Source organism: Canis lupus, chromosome X (assembly GCF_011100685.1).
Source record: "Canis lupus familiaris isolate Mischka breed German Shepherd chromosome X, alternate assembly UU_Cfam_GSD_1.0, whole genome shotgun sequence".
Taxonomy (NCBI): domain Eukaryota; kingdom Metazoa; phylum Chordata; class Mammalia; order Carnivora; family Canidae; genus Canis; species Canis lupus.
Window position 1 is genome coordinate 65,345,706 of NC_049260.1, and position 23,428 is coordinate 65,369,133.

At 36.5% G+C, this 23,428-nt stretch overlaps 1 protein-coding gene across 2 annotated transcripts in view; it reads right to left on the bottom strand.

The window, feature by feature from the left end:
• HDX (highly divergent homeobox) overlaps nucleotides 1–23,428 on the bottom strand; it is a 280,805-nt gene that overhangs the window by 13,122 nt on the left and 244,255 nt on the right. The window lies entirely within an intron of this gene.

The following is a 23,428-nucleotide window of genomic DNA, read 5'->3' on the forward strand; positions in this document are numbered from 1 at the left end:
GTATAAGAGTGTCAGGGAAATGACTAGTTCTTTATTGCTAAAATGAAAAGAGATGGTATCCTTGTTCCTTGATTATACCATAACAGCCTAATAGTAAAATCAATCCTGAAAATTGGGTTTCACTATTCTGTGTTATAATGGGTTAGCCAAGATTTTAAATGTAAAACCACATTAAATTAGCTTAAGTTTAAAAATACAACTTGCTCAGTGATGCTGAAGGGTTCAGTGATTTAGGATAATGATTGTCACTACAAATAACACTTGGGTCAATTTCTTTGGAAATTCATGAAAAACAAAATATCACCCATTATTTATAAAACAAAAAAAAAGTTTTGTTTTTAAAAGGTAGAGTGATTGAGATCCATATTTAAATTGGAAACATATGTGGCAATTCTTAAGTTACATTTAGCCAAAATAAGAGTAATGGTCCTAAGATTCACCAGCAAATTAAGAGAATCTAACTCATGAGAAACAGAATTGATGTAAAACAAATGGTAAGATGTTACTGCATTTGGTTCACCAGCAATTAGCTCTCAAATCTGATTAAATAATTTTATGGCTACTTATGATCATCAACATAAGATTCACTGAAAAGAAACTATTACACCAAACCAATAAAGTCTGGCCAAAACACAAATATTTTGGCCATTAAGCAAACCCTCTAATATAGTGAAATATTCAGTTGTAGCTAATCAGTTGCAATCTAAGCTCACTTTCACAGTTTGCAAAAGCCTTTTGCAAACACCATCTGTATCAGTCATCACAGTAACTAATTTAAGACTGGTTTCCCATAAACTGAGTAGGTTGTTCAAGGTCACAAACAGAGCCAGAACAGGAAATCTGACCTTCAAGTTCTAAGTCCCTCTCACTCTGTTGTTACACAGTTTTCTCTCAACAGATATATTTTTAAAAACTTGCATAAATCAAATAAATAAATAATGTAGCCTTGGCAAATGAGGAGAGAATTTTCTAGGCATCAGCTTGCTAACTAGAGAGGGTTGACAAATCCTGGTTATAGATCATGACCCAATGACAATCTACAAGGTGGCATTTATGGACACTATTTCAAGTTGATCAGGATACTTCTAATCCAAAAGCAAATCACCATAATATTGGACAACTGATTTCATGTTATGAAGAAGTCACACCAGATTAGCAACAAACAAAAAGCATCTCTTAGAAAATGGCTTTTTCTGGGTGGCTTGTACTTGGGTCCAGATAGTGGTAAGTTTTCCCATTCTTATCAGTAATAATTCAAGAGGACCACTGCCATTTATTAATTTGTGACCTTAGGGATTTGTGACTGAAAGTGGGGATTATAGTGTGGATGAATGGCTATAACAAATTAAAATACCTTCCATGTAATATGTAATTTTTATAAAATTAACTTTTTTTCTGATATATAAAAATAACTAGTAGTTGATTAATTTATTACTTTTATAAAAGTAATTCTGTGGATTTAAGAAGAGACACTTCATTGAGCATAAACAGAGGTAGTAGGAGCAGAACTAAGGTACTCCCTCTCCTTGTGAATATAGTGGCAATGAGTATAATTGATCTTAAAAGAACAGGAAGTATTGGACCATTAGACAAGACCTCTGCTTTAAGACCCCATGCAGAAATTGTGAGAAAGACAGCAGGATGGAATGTCAACCAGGACCAACTTATATACTATTCTGTCATCAGTTCTTTTACTTTAATGTTTTCCAGAAGCAGCCACACATAAGCTAATTCTGCTCTCATACTATTTGGGGATTCACATTTTGGAATAAATTAACTTTGCTCCCTAGGTTTCTGAAGTTTTTTTATTAGCTTACTATCATATGACTCTTTCCAATTTTTCCTGCATAGAAACATGGAAAATCTGTACAAAGAAATGAATTCCTGTTTCCAACAAGAATGATAACTTCATAAAATCTCAGTACTTAAAAAAAACAAAATCCCATCCTTCTCAATACTATGAAGTTATTTGTATTCTCCAAAGCCTAAAAACTCTTAATAATTATGACACTTGTAGAAATTTGTTTATATGTATTTGTAACAAATTTGTTTTGAAGTACCTCTGACAGAGTTAAACCTTAGACAACCTGTTATAATAAGCTTAGATAGGAAGTGTGGAATGGGGGAAAAGAGGGTAAGAAGTGTGGAATGGAGAACTGTAGAGGCCTTAACAATCCCAAGAAATAATACCTTAGTCAATTAGAACTACTAAAAGCAGTAGATCAATGACAAAATATAATTCACTAAATTAGAGGCTTGTTAAAAAAATTTCTCTGGGATTTTCTTAGCCTGAGACAAACAAAAAGAACATATTTTCTTCAACAGTTGAGCATTTCTTACAAATTTGATTTAATAACTGTTCTGGAATGATTCAAAAGTAACCTACATAAAGTAGCCGACACAGTATGGTATACTTCACAGAATTTTTTTATTCTGCACATATTTATATGGACCTCAAGAAAAAAAGTATACAGATAGAACACATAATTTAATCACATGGGTGGCATCAAGTTGAAAGATCAATTTTGCCCTGATTTAACAGATTACTTTGGCATAAGAGAAACAAAAATCAATGGGGATGTTAGCAGCCTTTCTGTCATGCAGAGCTAAAGGAGTTGGCTATAATCATTTCAATGCATGGAGAAGCCAGCAGTGCCAATACTGGCAAAGAGTGGTCAGTTTTTATGGTGCTGAAACAATCTGATAAAAATAAAAAGTAGCCTTGGGATTTGAAACACTCAGCTAGGAATGAATGATGTATATATTAAACATGTTAGTGAATTGGTTCTTGAAATAGAAACAGGAAAAATTTGTAGAAAAACATGATTTATATTCTAAATACCATAGAGAAGTGAAATGGAATTGTTATGGGGAACTCAAAATTCTAGAGCTAGTAGCTGGATAGGTGGAGGGAGGAGAGAGAGACAGTACACTTGTGACATAAATAAGAGAGAATATAGGTGTTCCTACCCCTTCATTCAGTAAATCCTTTACATCAAGACTACTTGATATACATTATTTCTGAAGGTCATTGAAAAAACTAATAACACAACTCTATAACTATACAGGAATAAGCCAGTTAGATCTTATTCTAATTCCCCTCTCTTCCCAAAGGGAAACTTTATATCATTGCTGTAAGTTTATCAATATTTTTTTCTAACAATCTTAAATTATAAGATCAGATGTAGGATCACATTTCTTCCATCTCTTTGAGGTAGCTGAAGGAAGATAGTGAAAGAGGGGAAGAATGGCTGGCCTGATAAACTCTATAAACATAGCAAGCTTATGTGACTTGTAAAAATTCACCCAGGTAAACATAGGAAGTTGATAATAAAATATAACCCAGAATTCCACTCTGACTCCCAAGGCAAAGAAAAAGAATGAGAGAGAATGCTCCCTGTGAGTATGTTTTAGGAGAGAAAAATGGCATTTCTCCACAATATATTTTCTTTATGAAATGCTTTTCTCAGATAAAATGAGATTCTGCAGAGAAGCTAACAAGAATAAATTAATAGCTGAATATGAACTTAGAAATCATATTTTAAACTTGCCAGATTAACTCTAATATTAATTGATTGCATAAATTGGAAAGAATTGTATGAGATTAAACCCCAAGGCCTGAACCCTAACTCTCAGTTTTACACAGAGAAGCAAATCCTAATATAATGTTATCCATTTATAAAAATTTAACTGCCTATCATACACAGGCACCATAATGAGATAAAAGACACTGCTCATGCCTGCTTGCCTTAAGTAGCTCATACTTTATAAATATAAAAAATATATACATACATACAAAAAATTAGGAAGCTTCAATTGAATCAAGAAAAAGGAGGCAATGGGGGCAGGGAAAGATGGTGGAGGAGTAGGGACCCCAAGTCACCTGTCCCACAAACTTACCTAGATAACTTTCAAATCAACTTGAACACTTATGAATTCAACCTGAGATTTAAATAGAAAACAACTAGAATGCTACAGAGAGAAAAGTTTGTGCTTCTAACAAGTACAACTTGTTTTTAGTCACTCTGCCCTGAGCAAAATGACTAGAAAGAAGAACTCACCACAAAACAAAGAATCAGAAACAGTAGTCTCTACCATAGAGTCACAGAATTTGGATTAAAATTCTATGTCAGAAAGCCAATTCAGAAGCATGATTTAAAGCTAATTGTGGCTCTAGAAAAAAAGCATAAAGGATTAAAGAGACTTCATGACTGCAGAATCTAGATATAATCAGGCAGAAATTAAAAATAAATTAAATGACATGCAATCCAAACTGGAGGTCAGTTGACGAGGGTTAATGAGGTAGAAGAACGAGTGAGAGACATAGAAGACAAGTTGATGGCAAGGAGGGAAGCTGAGGAAAAAAGAAAAAAACAATTAAAAGACCATGAGGAAATGTTAAGGGAAATAAATGACAGCCCTGGAAGGAAAAATCTATGTTTAATTGGGTTCCAGAGAGTGCTGAGAGGGAGAGATGACAAGAAAGCATATTTGAACAAATCATAACTGAGAACTTCCCTAATTTGGAGAGGGAAATAGGCATTCAGATCCAGGAAATAGAGAGATCCCCTTAAAAGAAAAAAAAAATGTTCAACACCTCAACATTTAAGAGTGAAACTTGCAAATTCCAAAGATAAAGAGAAGATCCTTAAAGCAGCAAGAGACAAGAGATGCCTAACTTATATGAAGAGAAATATTAGATTGACAGCAGACCTCTCCACAGAGACCTGGCAGGCCAGAAAGGGCTGGCAGGATGTATTCAGGGTCCTAAAGGAGAAGAACATGCAGCCAAAAATACTTTTTGCAGTAAGGCTCTCATCCAGAGTAGAAGGAGAGATAAAGAACTTCCAAGATAGGCAGAAACTGAAAAACTATGTGACCACCAAACCAGCTCTGCAACAAATATTAACAGGGATTCTGTAAAAGAAAGAGGATGCCCAAAGAAATAAGCCACAAAAACAGGGACTGAATAGGTAATATGATGACACTAAATTCATATCTTTCAATAGTAACTCTGAATGTGAATGGACTTTATGATCCCACCAAAGACGCAGAGGTTCAGGCTGGATAAAAAAGTAAGACCCATCCATTTGCTGTCTACAAGAGACTCATTTGAGACCTAATGACACCTCCAGCCTGAAAATGAAAGGTTGGAGAACCAATTACCATTAAAATGGTCCTAAAAAAGAAAGCAGAGGTAGCAATCTTCATATCAGATAAATAAAAGTTTATCCCAAAGATGATAGTAAGAGATGAAGAGGGACACTATATCATACTTAAAGGATCTATCCAACAAGAGGACCTAAAAATAATGAATATTTATGCCCCTAATGTGGCAGCTGCCAAGTATATCAATCAATTAATAAGCAAAGTTAAGACATAGTTAGATAATACACTTATACTGGGAGACTTCAACATGGCGCTTTCTGCAAATGACAGATCTTGGAAGCACAACATCTCCAAAGAAACTGGAGCTTTAAATGATACACTGGACCAGATGGATTTCACAGACATTTACAGAACTTTACATCCCAACGCAACTGAATACACATTCTTCTCAAGTGAACATGGAACTTTCCCCAAAATAGACCACATATTGGATCACAAATCAGGTCTTAACCGATACCGAAAGATTGGGATCGTCCCCTGCATATTTTCAGACCATAATGCTTTGCAATTAGAACTAAATCACAAGAAGAAGTTTGGAAGGATTTCAAACACGTGGAGGTTAAGGACCATCCTGCTAAAAGATGAAAGGGTCAACCAGGAAATTAGGGAAGAATTAGAAAGAATCATGGAAACTAATGAGAATGAAGATACAACTGTTTAAAATCTTTGGGATACAGCAAAAGCAGTCCTGAGAGGGAAAAACATCACAATATAAGCCTTCTTCAAAAAATTGGAAAAAACTCAAATACAGAAGCTAACCTTGCAAATAAAGGAACTAGAGAAAGAACAGCAAATAAAACCTACACCCAGCAGAAGAAGAGAGGTAATAAAGATTCAAGCAGAGCTCAATGAAATAGAGACCAGAAGAACTGTGGAACAATCAACAAAACCAGGAGTTGGATCTTTGAAACAATTAGTAAGAATGATAAGCCATTAGCCAGCCTTATTAAAAAAAAAAGAGAGAAAGAGAAAACTCAAATTAATAAAATCACGAATAAGAAAGGAGAGATCACTACCAACACCAAGGAAATACAAACGATTTTAAAAAACTATTATGAGCAGATATACACCAATAAATTAGGCCATCTAGAAGAAATGGATGCATTTCTGCAAAACCGCAAACTAGCAAAACTGGCACAGGAAAAAACAGAAAACCTCAACAGGCTACTAACCAGGGAGTAAATTGAGGCAGTCATCAGAAACCTCCCAAGACACAAAAGTCTAGGGCCTGATGGCTTCCAAGGGGAATTCTATCAAATGTTTAAAGAAGAAGCAATACCTATTCTACTAAAGCTGTTCTGAAAAATAGAAAGGGATGGAATACTTCCAAACTCGTTCTATGAGGCCAGCATCACCTTAATTCCAAAACCAGACAAAAACCCCACCAAAAAGGAGAATTATAGAACAATATCCCTGATTGAACACAGATGCAAACATTCTCAACAAGATACTAGCGAATAGGATCCAACAGTACATTAAGAAGATTATCCATGATGACCAAGTGGAATTTATCCTGGGGAAGCAAGGTTGGTTCAACACTCATAAAGCAATCAACATGATAGATCATATCAACAAGGGAAAAAACAAGAACTAAATGATCCTCTCAATAGATGCAGAGAAAGCATTTGACCAAATACAGCATCCATTCCTGATCAAAACTCTTCAGAGTGAAGGGATAGAGGGAACATTCCTCAGCATCTTAAAAGCCACCTATGAAAAGCCCACAGCAAATATCATTCTCAAAGGGGAAACACTGGGGTCCTTTCCCCTAAGATAAGGAACACGACAGGGATGTTCACTCTCACCACTGCTATTCAACATAGTACTAGAAGTCCTAGCCTCAGCAATCAAGCAACAAAAAGAAATAAAAGGAATAAATTGGCAAAGAAGTCAAACTCTCCCTCTCATAGATGACATGATATTGTGCATAGAAAAGCCAAAAGTCTCCACCCCAAGATTGCTAGAACTCATACAGCAATTTGGCAATTTGGCAGGATACAAAATCAATGCCCAGAAGTCAGTGGCATTTCTATACACTAACAGTGATACTGAAGAAAGAGAAATGAAGGAGTCAATCCCATTTACAATTGCACCCAAAAGCATAAGATACCTAGGAATAAACCTAACCAAAGAAATAAAGGATCTATACCCTAAAAGCTGCAGAACACTTCTGAAAGAAATAGACACAAGAGATGGAAATATATTCCATGCTCATGGATTGGAAGAATTAATATTGTGAAAATGTCAATGCTACCTAGGGCAATTTACACATTTAATGCAATCCCTATCAAAATACCATGGGCTTTTTTCGGAGAATTGGAACAAATCATCTTAAGATTTGTGTGGAATCAGAAAATACCCCAAATAGCCAGGGGAATATGAAAAAAGAAAACCATAGCTGGGGGCATCAAATGCCAGATTTCAGGTTGTACTACAAAGCTGTGGTCATCAAGACAGTGTGGTAATGGCACAAAAACAGACACATAGATCAATGGAACAGAATGGAGAATTCAGAAATGGGCCCTCAACTCTATGGTCAACAAATATTCGACAAAGAAGGAACACTATCCCCTGGAAAAAGGACCCTCTCTTCAATAAATTGTGCTCATAAAATTGGACAGCCATGTGCAGAAGAATGAAACTAGACCATTCTCTTACACCAGATGCAAATATAAGCTGAAAATGGATGAAAGATCTAAATGTGAGATAAAAATCCATCAGAATCCTAGAGGAGAACACAGGCCACAACCTTTTTGAACTTGGCCACAGTAAGTTCTTACAAGATACATCTATGAAGGCAAGGGATACAGAAACAAAAATGAACTCTTGGGACTTCATCAAGATAAGAAGCTTCTGCACAGCAAAAGAAACAGTCAACAAAACTAAAAGTCAACCTACAGAATAGGAGAAGATATTTGTAAATGACCTAGCAGATAAAGGGCTAGTATCCAAGGTCCATAAAGAACTTATTAAACTCAACAGCAAAGAAACAAACACTCCAATCATGAAATGGGCAAAAGACTTGAACAGAAATTTCACAGAGGAAGACAAATACATGGCCAACAAGCACATGAGAAAATGCTCCACATCACTTGCCACCAATGAAATACAAGTCAAAACCACAATGAAGTACTACCTTACACCAGTGAGAATGGTGAAAATTCACAAGACAGGAAACCACAAATGTTGGAGAGGATGTGGAGAAAGGGGAACCCTCTTGCACTGTTGATGAGAATGTAAACTGGTGCAGCTATTCTGGAAAACTGTGTGGAGGTTCCTCAAAGAGTTAAATATAGTACTGCCCTATGACCCAGCAATTGCACTGCTGGGGATTTACCCCATAGATATCACTGCATAGATACAGTGATACCCTGGGACACCTGCACCCCAAGGTTGATAGCAGCAATGTCCACAATAGCCAAACTGTGGAAGGAGCCTCGGTGTCCATCGAAAGATGAACAGATTAAGAAGATGTGGTCTATGTATACAATGGAATATTACTCAGCCATGAGAAATGACAAATACCCACCATTTGCTTCAAGGTGGTTGGAAGTGGAGGGTATTATGCTGAGTGAAGTAAGTCAATCAGAGAAGGACAAACATTATATGGTCTCATTCATTTTGGGAATATAACAATTAGTGAAAGGAATAAAGGTTAAAGGAGTTAAAATGAGTGGGAAATATCAGTGAGGGTGACCAAACACGAGAGACACCTAACTCTGGGAAACGAACAAGGGGCAGTGGAAAAGAAGGTGGCCGGTGGTTAGGGCGACTGGGTGACAGGCACTGAGGAGGGCACTTGGTGGCATGAGCACTGGGGTTATGCAATATTATGTCAAATCGAACTCCAATAAAAAATTAACAAAAAATTAAAAAATAAAACAGTACAGTGTCCAAATCAAGCTATTACACAGTTCTCTGAATGGATCATATCCAGTGTATAAATATGGGAGGGTGTACATTTGAAAAAGGTCATTGACAACTTGTATGTAAACAAAGGCAGATAACCAACTTTATTTTTTTTATTTTTTATTTTTTTTATTTTTTATTTTTTTTTATTTTTTATTTTTTTTAGATAACCAACTTTAAGGAAGAAACTGAAGGGTTGGGTGGTGGGGAAGAGGACTGTATACATAGTGGCAACTTTCAAAAGTTTTAAGGTCTGTGAAATAAAGATTAATTTATTCTCATTTTGATAAGGAAATTACGTAAATCATCAATTAATAGCATTTTGTGTTTTTTTTTAAGATTGTATTTATTTATTTATGAGAGAGAGAGAGAGAGAAAGGCAGAGACATAGGCAGAGGGAGCAGCAGGCTCCCCACAGGGAGCCCAATGTGAGATTCCATCCCTGGATCCAGGATCACACCCTGAGCTGAAGGCAGACACTCAACCACTGAGTGTTTTAATAACTGAAACATGAGAACCATGTGGGGCAATGCAAATCAATTTCTCCAGAGTATTGAGTGCCACTTGCTTATTTCAGTGCTTCGCAAGAAGAAAAGTCAATGAATTTGGCAAAATTATCAACTTGAACAGCAGAAATCAACATCTTCTTACTTATGAAAGCAATAACCAGCAACTATCTGTTAGGAAAGAGAGGAGAGAATGGCTGGTAAATGAAGCAAATTCTGAAAAGTTCAAGTATGCTGAGACAAAGGAGCCCCAGTCTTCAGGATAACCAGTGACAAGTTAATTCTTGACTCTGAGGCTTCCTAGCCTGTTCTAAAACACTCTTAAAAAACTACCCATCACAGAGAAGTTGGCTCTTTATATGTGACCAGAGGCAGCTCGTCTCCTCCAGCAGACAGGCACAGAACAAGGAAGCAGGAGCCATGGTTTTTAGTTCCACCTCAGCCACTGACTTGTTTTGTGATTTTGATCAAGTTCCTTCACCAACTAAACCTCAGAGAGGTGCTAGAAGAACTCAATGAAATCACAGATATGGAAGTACTCTGCAAAGCAAAGAGTCCTGTACAAGTGTGAGGGATTATTATCAAAACAGATTTTATGCCAACCTTTCTGATATCACCTCAAAGCCTCCTCAGCTTTGATGCAGGATTCCCAGCTCCCTAGTTGCTTCTTCTAAATCCTACTGGCATGGAAACATGAGCTTGCACCTTCCTGTCTCTTGCCAACTGCATCCTTAATGAGGCCAGATGGTTATTCTTTACCAGCTCTAGTCTCTCCCAGAGGGGCACAGTCTTCCTCAGAAAAAAGACCCTCCCTTCCATAAACAGCAATGACTCTTTAGGCACAATCTACCTATGTGGTAAGTGTGAAGCAAGGAAGAAAGAAAGCTGGAGCCATCTACAGCTTCAGAGGAGAAATCTGTAATTTGAGTAAAACTTGCTTGACAAGCTCTCAGTATCTATAACACACACACACACACACACACACACACACACAGTTAATGAAAGACTCAGTTTAGTCCATATACCATAGCAATCAGAAATCTTACCTGATTTCCTCTCCCTGCTCCTAATCCCGTGCTGCCCACTCTGAGTTTGTCTTCTCTCTACTGCCTGTGAAGATTCTAATTCAGTGCTGCCAATTTATACACTCCTGGGAGGGACAGGATTCCAGGAATCTTTGTCCCTGCCAATCATAAGTTAGAATTCCCAAATTTTTGGTCATGTCTGATTTAACCCTGTCTATATATTACATGAATGTTATTGGCTTCCTAACTGGGGACAGGAGTTGGCCTCAAAATTAAGAATCCGTTGTTTCATTCCTGCTGTCCAGACCCTGTACCTGGTTCTCCAATTCTCATAGACAATTCAGTGTGCCAGTAAGGCATAAAGAATATTTTGGAGAACAAGTCTCACTCCCAAGTGACATGAGGAAAATAGAGGACACATTAAGTCCTATGGAACAAGGGGCTCAAGGGTATAGTGGTTCCAAAAGGAAAAACTAAACTCAGGGATTTGGGTGTCACATTAAAGCAGAGGGAATAGGATATGGACATAGTTAAAATAGGCAGTGAGCTTAATACTTACAGATCCAGGCTTGGCACAAGAACACAGACCAAAACAGTGTCTCAACATTCAATCAAAATTTGGTAGCTCAACATCCTAACTGGTGTGGACAGAACTGGAGTCTAAAGATAATATACAGGTGGGAAACGGTATAGACTGAGCCTAAGAATAGTGTCCTAAGCTTTCATACACTCAAATACATTTCTAGAGTAAAGAAGTCATAATATGTCTGAAATTCTTAGGCTGAGAGTACCAATTTTCAGCATGCCACCTGGTATAGAAAAACAAGGACCCTGAAAAAGGAGGTAGGGCAATATCAGGCTTCAGAACTGAAGCTCAAGCAGAGAAAAGGGTTCTGGATTACTATATTGAGTGTTATTAAATCTTGGAGCAAATGCCCTACCTAAATGGAATATAAAGATTGCCTTTGTGGTTTAAATATTAGGCTAAAAAAATTTAAAAAATAAAGATTAGGCTATTCCAACTCATATTCAGTCCTGGATGGCTTATCGGGAAAACACTTCTCTCTTCTCTTATTCTCTCTATTATTTCTTTCCCTTTTACTTTCATACTTCTTCTAAGTTTTCAGGGAAGTTTGTTGTAGAATATAACTCAGGACTTGTGATACTATGCCAGAAAAGAGGACTACTATGGTAAGTTTACTCCTCATGTCATTTGATTCCCACATGCCAATGGCCACAGGAAACAAAAACAGCAAGAAAATTGTGTTAACTCTTGGCAGGATTTTCCATGGCAAAAGTAGTCTCTACCAGAGGTATCTAGGGACTATATCTATTTTAGTCCAAGCTTCTCATTTATAAAAACAACTATACACCTCCCTGTTCCTCATGGAAGTGAGAACAGGTGAAAAGCACTTGGCAGAGTAAGACCCAGGTGGTAGCAACATACTTTGCCAAGGGCTGAAGTTGTGAAATTGGGACAGATGTTGGAATAGATTGTTTAAAGAAAATCACAGGTAAATAACTAAATCTGTTCTCAAGTGGCTCCATCTAAAATAATATCCCCACAAAATTTCCCTTGTAGTAACTGATATAATACCTACTTAACTCTGAGCCTGGCACATAGTAGGCACTCAATAAGTGGTTTTAAGTAAATGAATAAGTTACACAATAAAACAGCAAGATAGAAGGATGCTGTGAAGATAGGGTTGTAAGAAGAGCTTAAGCTCAACCTTTCCCATGTTTACAACTAGATATCACTGACATCCATGTCGATAAACCTGACAGTGACCCAAAGACTGATAGGACTGACAGAACAAACTCTACAACTAAATGTAGAGAAGAAGCTGCCTCTGAGAATTTAGAAAATGCAGAATGGTGTTTGGAAGGCAGTCCCTGCCTGCAGGAAGGAGAGACCTGGGGACGCCTGGGTGGCTCAGCGGTTGAGTGTCTGCCTTTGGCTCAGGGCATGATCTCAGACTCCTGGGATCAAATCCCACATCAGGCTCCCTGCATGGAGCCTGCTTCTCTCTCTGCCTATGTATCTGCCTCTCTCTCTGTGTCTCTCATGAATAAATAAATAAAATCTTTAAAATAAAAAAGGAGAAAGCAGTGGAAAGGGGAAAGCATTAGGGGGCCCACACAGGGGAAAATGAATCCCCATAACTTCTGGCCTTGAAAACCAAAGGGGCAGAATTCCCTGAATTTATATAACCAGCAGAACTTGGAGCCTGGAGCTTTAAAAGTCAGGTGACTCAGCACTGAGCAAGCTGGGAGGGCAAATGATAGCTGGGTCCCTACCCTCAAAGAGACAATAGTCCAAGGAGAAGACATAAAAGCCACAGCTTGCACAGCATGGCGGGGGGATATGTTTGTCCTGATTTCAGAGCCTTTTGGAGGAGTTCTCTGGGAACAAAGGAGCTGGCAGACAACATTTTTTCCCCTCCCCCCACCCCTAAGCATCTGGGAAGTGGAGCTGCCCAGACATTTGCTACCTAACCAGCTAGCAGTGTGCCCATCCACAAATTCTGAGGACTTGCCCACTCCAAGCCTGCTGGCCTCGCCCTGGATGCAATGTAACTTTTGTGGATAAATGGCTCAGTGAAAATTTTTCTGTCACCATACATACCCTTCTCAGCCACGATGAACCCAGCCACCATTTGTCCAACAGACACAAGATCCAGCTGCCCTGCCCACAGACACCACAGGACTTTGGCTTATACTGCTGCTGTGCACCATGCCCTGGGCTGCTGTCACACTGTGGGGGGATTAGCCTGGTACTAGTTGCTCAGAGCAAATTTGGCTAACGCTGCCGCCCCACCCTTAAGACTTCTGCTGTCATACCCACTCAGAGCCTCCCTGCCTGGATCTCAGTAACATCATAGAGAGCAGGCACAGCCCACAACAGGCAAAGAGTCAGTGCAGACTTCTGGACTGAAAGAAAGAGCAACTCAGACACAATAACAGGACACAAGCAACACCCAGACTCCTCTAAATCCCAGGTTCTGGTGAACAAGGTACACTGCACCACTTCTTCTTCATAAAGCCACTATTTTCAAGAGCAGAAGACATAGCTAACTTTCCTAACACGGATAAATAGACACAGAGAGGTAGACAAAATGAGGAGATGGAAAAATATGTCCCAAATGAAAGAACAAGACAAAGCCATAGCAGGAGATCTAAGCAAAAGAGAAGTGATATGCCTGATACAGAATTTAAGGTAATGATCATAAAAATACCCACTAGACATCAGAAAAGGGCAGAAGACATCAGTGACATCCTTGACATAGAGATAAAAAATAACATACCAGAGAGGAAGAACTCAATCAATGAAATTACAAATAAAATAGAAGAAGTAAATAGTAGGCTACAGGAATTAGTGGAACATATCAATGACCTAGAAGATACAGTAATGGAAAGCAATCAAGCTGAACAGGTGAGAGACAAATAGTGCATAATGAAAATAGATTTAGAGCCACCCTGGGTGGCTCAGTGGTTTAGCGCCTGCCTTCGGCCCAGGGTGTGATCTGGAGTCCTGGGATCGAGTCCTACATCAGTCTCCCTGCATAGAGCCTGCTTCTCCCTCTGCTTGTGTCTCTGCCTCTCTCTCTCTCTCTCTCTCTCTCCCTCTCTCATAAATAAATAAAATCTTTTTTAAAAAGAAAGGAAATAGATTTAGAGAACACAGTGATTCCATCAAGCATGATAACATTTGCATTATAGGGATCCCAGAAGGAGAAGAGACAGAAAGGAGGGCAGAAAATGTATTTGAAGAAATAATAGCTGAAAACCTCCTGAATCTGGGGAGGGAAACAGAGATTCAGATTCAGAAGGCACAGAGATCCCTAAGCGAATTAAATTCAAGCAGGTCCACACCAATACACATAGTAATTAAAATTGCAAAAAATACTGTTAAAGAATTTTTATAACTGTAGAGAAAAAATGACACTTAAATACAATGGAAACCACATTAGGATATCAGCTGATTGTTCAAAGAAAATTTGCAGTCCAGAAAAGAGTGGCATTATGTACTCAAAGAGCTGAAAAGGAAAAATCTGCGGCCAAGAATAGTTTATACAGCAAAGCTGTCATTCAGTATAAAAGGAAAGGTAAAGAGTTTCCTAGACAAATAAAAGTTAGAAGAATTCATGACAACTAAGCCAGTACTATAATAAATGTTAAAGGGAACTCTGTGAATGGAAAACAAAAACCATGAGTAAGAGTAAGAAAAACAGGGACATCTACGTGGCTCGGAAGATGAGTGCCTGCCTTCAGCTCAGGGCATGATCCTGGGATCCGTCATCGAGTATTGCATCGGACTCCTTGCATGGAGCCTGCTTCTCCCTCTGCCTGTATCACTGCCTTTCTCTGTGTGTGTGTGTCTCTCATGAATAAATAAATAAAATATTTTTAAAAAAGAGTAAGAAAAATAGGAAGGACAAAACTAAAGGATATAAAAGATGATACCAATTACCTGAAATGTGGAGGGAGAGGAGTAAAGAATAAGTTGAAAAATAAGTGACTATCCACCTAATATAGACAGCTATATGCAGAAGATATTATATATAAATGGAATGGTAATCACAAATTAAATAAAAGTAAAGGTTATGCAAAAATGAATAGTAAAAAACTCAAGTATACCACTAATGAAAATGAGAAAACCATGAGAAAGAGAGAGAAGAAATGATCAGGGAAGAACTATAAAAAACAACCACAAAGCAAGTAACAAAATGGCAATAAATACATATCTATAAATAATTACTTTGAATGTTAATGGACAAAATACTTCATCAAAAGACATAGGGTGACAGTGCATAAAACATTAAGACCCATCTATATGCTGCTTACAAGAGACTCATTTCATAACTGACACCTACAGATTGGAAATTGAGGGGAGAGAGAAATATTTATCATGCAGATGAGTGTCAGAAAGTCAGTGGAGCAATACTTATACAAGACAAAATAGACTTTAAAACAAATTCTGTAAAAAGAGTCAGAGGATATTATCTAATATATATTATATAATAATAAACAATTTTAAAAACCACAAATAAACAAAAAATAAAACAAACCCCCAAAACAATAAAACAGCAATAGAACAGATCAATGAGCAGGAGCTGGTTCTTTGAATAGATCAACAAAACTGACAAACCTCTAGCCAGATTATCAAACAAAACAAAAAAAAAAAAAGAAAGAAAGAAAAAAAACCAGAAAGGACTCAAATAGACAAATGCATCACTGAAAGAGGAAAAAATAACCGACATCACAGAAATACAATTTTAAGAATATATTATGAAAAACTACATGTTAACAAATTAGACAATATGGAGGAAATTGATAAATTCCTAGAAATATATAGCCTAACAAAACTGAAGCGGGAAGAAATAGAAAATTTGACCAGACTAGTTACCAGAAAGGAGATTGAGTCAGTAATCAAAAAACTCCCAACAATCAAAAGGCAAGGACAAGATGGCTTCACAGGTGAATTCTACCAAATATTTAAAAAAGAGCTAAGACCTATTTTTCTTAAACTATTTAAATAAATAAGAGGAAAATTTCCAAATTCTTTTCATAAAGCAAGTATCACCTTGATAGCAAAACTAGATAAACACACCACAAAAAAGGAGAACTAGAGGCTAATATCTCTGATGATTCAAAAATTAATAACAAAATACTAGCAAAAAGAATCTAGCAATACATTAAAAAATAATTCACTATGATCAAGTGGGATTTTTTTCTGGGATACAAGTATGGTTAAACATTTGCAAATCACTCAAAATGATAACATCACATCAATAAGAGAAAGGATAAAGAATCATATGTTCATCTCAATAGAAACAGTAAAAGCATTTGACAAATTACACCATCCATTCAAGATAAAAGCCCTTAACAAAGTAAGTTCAGAAAGAAAGTACCTCAACATAATAAAGGCCATCTATGACAAAAAAAAAAAAAAAAAAACCCACAGGGAACATCATCCTCAATATGGTAAAACTGACAGATTTTTCCCTAAAATCAGGAACATTACAAGGATATCCACTCTCACCATGTTTATTCAACATTTTACTGGAAGTCCTTGCTACAACAATCTGAGAAGAAAAAGAAATAAAGTTATTCAAATCTGTAAGGAAGAGGTAAAAGTTTCATTATCTGCAGATGACATAATACTGTTATACAGAAAACCCAAAAGACTCCACCAAAAACTACTAGAACTGATAAATTCAGTAAAGCCACATAATATAAAGTCCATGTGCAGAAATGTTTCATTTCTACACACCACTTATTAAGCAGCTGAAAGAGAATTAAGTAAACAACCCTATTTACAATTATACCTAAAATAATAAGATACCTAGGAATAAACCTAATCAAAGAGGTGAAAGGCCTATACTCTGAAAACTATAAATCACTGATGAAAGAAATCGAAGATAACACAAAGAAATGGAAAAACATTCTATGTTCATGAATTGGAAGAATATTGTTAAAATATCTACACTATTCAAAACAATGCATGTAATCTCTATCAACAGCATTTTTCACAGACCCAAAACAAATAGTCCTAAAATTTGTATGGCAGCAGAAAAAAAAAAAAAACTGAATAGCGAAAACAATTTGAAAAAAAAAAAGCTGGAGATATCACAATTCTGGATTTCAGTTATATTAGAAAAGTGTAGTAACCGAAGCAGTATGGTCGTAGCACAAAAGTAGACATATAGAGCAATAGAACAGAGTAGAAAACTCAGAAATAAATCCACAACTAGATGGCCAATTAATCTTTCACAAAGCAGAAAAGAATATCCAGTGGGAAAAAAGTCTCTTCAACAAATGGTGTTTGGAAAACTGGACTGCACCACTTTCTTTTACAATACAAACTTGCACACTCACATACACACTCATGCACACAAACACACACACACCTCAAAATGGATTAAAGACCTAAATGTGACACCTGAAACCTTAAAAATCTTAGAAGAGACCACAGGTAGGAATTTTTCTGACATTGGGCATAGCAAGGTTTTACTAGATATGTCTCTTGAGGCAAAGGAAACAAGAGGAAAAATGAACTATTCAGATTACATCAAAGTAAAAACCTTCTGCACAGCAAAGGAAACAACAAAACTAAAAGGCAACCTACAGAATGGGCAAAGATGTTTGCAAATGGCATATCTGATAAAGGATTAGTATCCAAAATATATTAAAAATTTATTAAAATGAACACCCAAAAAACAAATCATCCCATTAAGAAATGAGCAGAAGTCATGAACAGGCATTTTTCCAAAGAAGACATACAGATGGCTAACAGACTCATGAAAAGATATTCAACATCACTCATCATCAGGGAAATACAAATCAAAATTACAATGAGCTACCACCTCAACCTGTCAGAATGGCTAAAATTAACAACAGATGAAAAACCAGATGTTGGAGAGGATGTGGAGAGAGGGAAACCCTTTTACACTATTGGTGGGAATATAAACTTGTACAGCTACTCTGGAAGACAGTATGTGGGTTCCTCAAAAAGTCAAAAATAGAACTACCCTATATCAAGCAATCACACTACAATATATTTACTCAAAGTTTACAAAAACACTAATTCAGAGGAATGCATGCACCCCAATGTTTATCAACAATACCCAAATTATGGAAACAGCCCAAATGTCCATTGACTGATGAACAGATAAAGAAGAAATGGTATATATACACAATGGAATATTACTTAGCCATAAACTCGATATTTGCAGTGAGGTGGATAGAAATAGAGAGTATTATGCTAAGTGAAAAAATTCAGAGAAATACAAATAGCATGTGATTTCACTCATATGTGGAATTTAAGGATGTAAAGTTTTAGTAAAGTTCCTCTTATACTGAAACAACTACTTTCAGAAGTAATTTTACATAGCTGATATAATATTTTTCTCTCATGATTTAAAGCCTCAGTTATATACAATATTTCCTAAAGATGTAATGGGGAAACTGTCTAAGACCAGTGAGATTATAGGGCAGTGGAGGAAAGCAGAAATCAACCAATCAAAGGTAGAAATATATAAAATATTTTTATTTTTTTAAAGATTTATTTATTTATTCAGAGAGAGACAGAGAGACAGAGACACAGGCAGAGGGAGAGCAGGCTCCACGCAGGAAGCCCGATGTGGGACTCAATCCCGGGTCTCCAGGATCACACCCCAAGCTGCAGGCGGCGCTAAACTGCTGCGCCACCGGGGCTGCCCTAAAAGATTTTAAAATTAGAACAGAACTATACCTCATCTTGTTAATGTGACTATAAAAACTGTTCTTACAAAAACCAAAGGCTAAGAAAAAACAATGGGATATATCCATGGATTTCTTTTTTTTTTTTAAGATTTTATTTTATTTATTCATAGAGACAGAGAGAGGCAGAGACACAGGCAGAGGGAGAATCAGGCACCACACAGAGAGCCTGACGTGGGACTCGATTCCGGTTCTCCAGGATCACGCCCTGGGCTACAGGCGGCGCTAAACCGCTGCGCCACCGGGGCTGCCCTATCCATGGATTTCTAAAGTCAACAATTATGCCTCTGTATTCCATTGACTCAATTCAACTTAAGCCCCCTTCCCAATCGGCAATATTCCAATTTTTAAATATTCTGTGCCTCTGGATGTAAAAGAATATGTTAGAAAAATGTGCAAGCCTTAGTGAATGTATAGGCTGGTTCTGGAAGAAAGCAGGGTCCAAAGTCTTGGAGGTTTAACAGTTGTCAAGAGGATAAGAGATGTGCAGGGTCAATTAGCTTTAATCTGAAGAGAGCATCTATTTGTTTCTACTAGATTTTAACCTATGTGCTAGGTGTGATTTTACAGGTATAAATCACAGCCAGAATAAATTAAGAAGCCTATAGATAAATTCTGCCCTTACCAGAAAGCCAGGGAGAGAGATGATAGAATCATCCCTATGAATGGAAAAAGATGTGAGATATATATCTATATATCCGTATATAACATCCTAAATTTATAATTTATAGTTTGTATTGACACCAAATTAGCTTCAATAAACATATATTATCAGGGCAACTGGGGTGGCTCAGTGGTTTAGCTCTGCCTTCAGCCCAGGGGTGATCCTGGAGTCCCAGGATAGAGTCACAGGATCGAGTCCCACGTCAGGCTCCCTGCATGGAGCCTGCTTCTCCCTCTGCCTGTGTCTTTGCCTCTGTGTCTCTCATGAATAAATAAATAAAATCTTTTTAAAAAGAAAAGAAACATATATTATCTCTTATATAGCTCCATCTATCCCTTTATGTTTTGTCACAAATTAAATCTTTATACATTGTGTGCTCATTAACATGGATTTGTAATTATTTTCTTACGTGTCTGTGAAATCATGTTAGAAGCAAAGTTGCAAACAAAAAATACAATAATACAAGCTTTATTTCTTTTATTTTTATTGAAGTATAATTAACATACAATTTTATATTAGTTTCAGTTGTGCAATATAATAATTCAATAACTCTATACATTGTTCAGTGTGTACCATGTTAAGTGTACTCCTAATCCCTTTAATCTATTTCACCTCCCCACCTCCCCTCTAGCAAACATCAGTTTATTCTCCACATTTCAGTCTGACTTGTCTGATTCATTTTTCTTCCTGTTTATGTTGTTTCTTAAAATCCACGTATGAGTACACTGTATTTTATGTTCTCTGTATGACTTATTTCATGTAGCATTATAGCCTCTAGTCCATCCATGTTGTTGCAAATGGCAAGATCTTGTTTTCTTTATGATTGAGTAATATTTCATTGCATATATATAACACCTCTGTATCCCTTCTATGGAAGGACACCAGGGTTGCTTTAGTATCTTGGCTATTGGAAATAATGCTGCAATAAACATAGGGGCCCATATATCATTTCAAATTAGTGTGTTTGTTTTCTTCAGGTAAATAGTAGTGGAAATACTGGATCATACAGTAATTCTATTTTTAATTTTTTGAGGAGCCTCCAAACTATTTTCCACAGCAGCTGCATCAATTTACATTTAAATCAACAGTGCACATAGCTTCTCTTTCTTCACATACTTGCCAACAGTTGTTATTTCTTGTCTTTTTCATTCTAGCCATTCTGACAGGTGTAATGTGATATCTTATCGTGGTTTTAATTTGCATTTCCATGGTGATTAGTGATGTTGAACATCTTTTCATGAATCTTGGCCATTTGTGTGTCTTCTCTGAAAAAATGTCTATTCAAATTCTCTGTTGATTTATTAATCTAGTTTTTCATGTTTTTTTTGATGTTGCATTGTATAAGTTCTTTATTTGGTTTTTCTATACTAATCCATTATTGCGTATATCATTTTCAAATTTCTTCTCTCATTCATTAGGTTGCCTTGTCATTTTGTTGATGCATTTCTTCAATTTACAAAAGCTTTTTATTTGGTAGTAGTCCTATTAATTTGTTTTTGTATGTTTTCCTTGCCTGGTGGCACATATCTAGAGAAATGTTTCTGTTGCAGATGTCAAAGAAATTGCTTCCTATGGTTTCTTCTAATAGTTTCATGGTTTCCAGGCTCATTGAAGTCTTAAATTTACCTTGAGTTTATTTGTATGTATGATGTAAAAAAAAGTAGCCCTGCCTCACTCTTTCCCAATAACTGTCCAGTTTTCCCAATATCACATATTAATAAAGACTGTCTTTTCCTTATTGTATATTCTTGCTTCCTTTGACATAGGTTAATAGACTATATGGGGGTAGATTTATCATAGGCTCTATTTTCTGTTCTATTGATCTATATGTCTATATTTGGGGCAGTGCCTTGCTGTTTTGATTATTGTATTTTTGTAGCATGCATTGAAATTAGAGACTGTGTTATCTCTGACTTTATTATTTTTTTGTCAAGATGGCTTTGGCTGTTTGAGGTCTTTTGTAGTTCTGTAAAAGTATGTTTTATTTGTTCTACTACTGTGAAAAATGCTGTCGGTATTTTGATAGGGATTGCATTAAGAATGTAAACTGCTTTGGGTTGTAAGGACATTTTAATAATATTTGTTCTGCCAATCCATCAACATGGAAGGTCTTTCCATTTGTTTATGTCATCTTCAATTTCTTTCATCAATGTTTTAGAGTTTTCAGAGTACAGAGCTTTCACATACTTGTTTATTTCTAAATATTTTATTTTGGTGCAATTGTAAATAGGATTATTTTCTTAATTTCCATTTCTGCTACTTAATTATTAGTGTACAGAAATGCAATAGATTTCTGTATATTAATTATATAACTTGCAAATTTACTAAATTTATTTATTAGTTCTAGCAGTTTTTTGCTGGAGTCTTTAGGGTATTCTTTTATTTTCCAAATTATTATTTAAATTCTAATTAGTTAACATATAGTTTAATATTGGTTTCAGAGGTGGAATATACTGATTTATCACTTACACATAACACCCAGCCAGTGATCAACACAGTAAGTGCCCTCCTTAATATCCATCAGTCATTTACCCCATCCTCTAATCTCTACCCTCCGTCCACACTCAGATTGATCTCTATCCTTAAGTCTCTTTTTTTAAGATTTTATTTATTTATTCATGAGAGACACAGAGAGAGATGCAGAGACATAGGAAGAGGGAGAAGCAGGCTCCATGCAGGGAGCCCGATGTGGGACTCGATCCGGGGAATCCAGAATCACGCCCTGGGCCGAAGGCAGGCGGCACTAAACCACTGAGCCACCTAGGGATCCCTATCCTTAAGTCTCTTTAGGAATATTTGCTTTCTCTTTTTTCCCTTTTCCCTATGCTCATCTGATTTGTTTCTTACATTCCACATATGAGTCAAATCATATGCTTTGTCTTTCTCTGACTTATTTTACATAGCATAGTACACTCTACCTCCATCCACATCATTGCAAATGTCAAGATTTCATTATTTTTTATCTCTGAGTAAAATTCTATTCTATATATTTATGTCACATCTTCTTTATCCATTCATCAGCACATTTGCACTTTCCATAATTTGGCTATTGTTGATAATGTTACTATAACCATTGATATGGGTGTGCCTTACAAATCAGTATTTTTGTATCCTTTGCACAAATACCTAGTAGTGCAATTGCTTGGTCATAGAGTAGTTCTGTTTTTAAATTTTTGTGGAAGCTCCATACTGGTTTCCAGAGTGGCTGCACCAGTTTGCATTCCAACCAACAGTATGAGAAGCTACATCTTTCTCCACATCCTTGCCAACATCTGTTGAATCCTATGTTGTTAATTTTAGCCATTCTGACAGGTGTGAAGTGGTATTTCATTGTGGTTTTGATTTGCATTTCCCTGATTATATGTGATGTTGACCATCTTTTCATGTTTCTTGTTGCCATTTGTATGTCTTCTTTGGAAAAATGTTCATGTTTCTGCTCATTTCTTTTTTTTTTTTTTTTTTAATTTTTTTTTTTTCTGCTCATTTCTTAATTGGATTATTTGCTTTTGGGGCTTTGAGTTTGATAATGTCTTTATATATTTTGTAAACTAACCCTTTATCAAATATATCATTTGCAAATATCTCCTCCCATGCCATAGGTTGCCTTTTAGTTTGGTTCATGGTTTCCTTCACCATGCAAAAGCTTTGTATCTTGATGACATACCAATAGTTCCTTTTTGCTTTTCTCTTGCCTCCAGAGATGTGTCTAGTAAGAATTTGCTATGGCCAAGAACAAAGAAGTTGTTACCTGTGTTCTCTTGTAGGATTTCAATGTTTCCCTGTCTCATATTTAGATCTTTTATCTATTTTTAAATTTATTTTTGTGTATGGTGTGACAAAGTGGTCCAGTTTCATTTGTCTGCATGTTGCTGTCCAGTGTTCTCAGCACCATT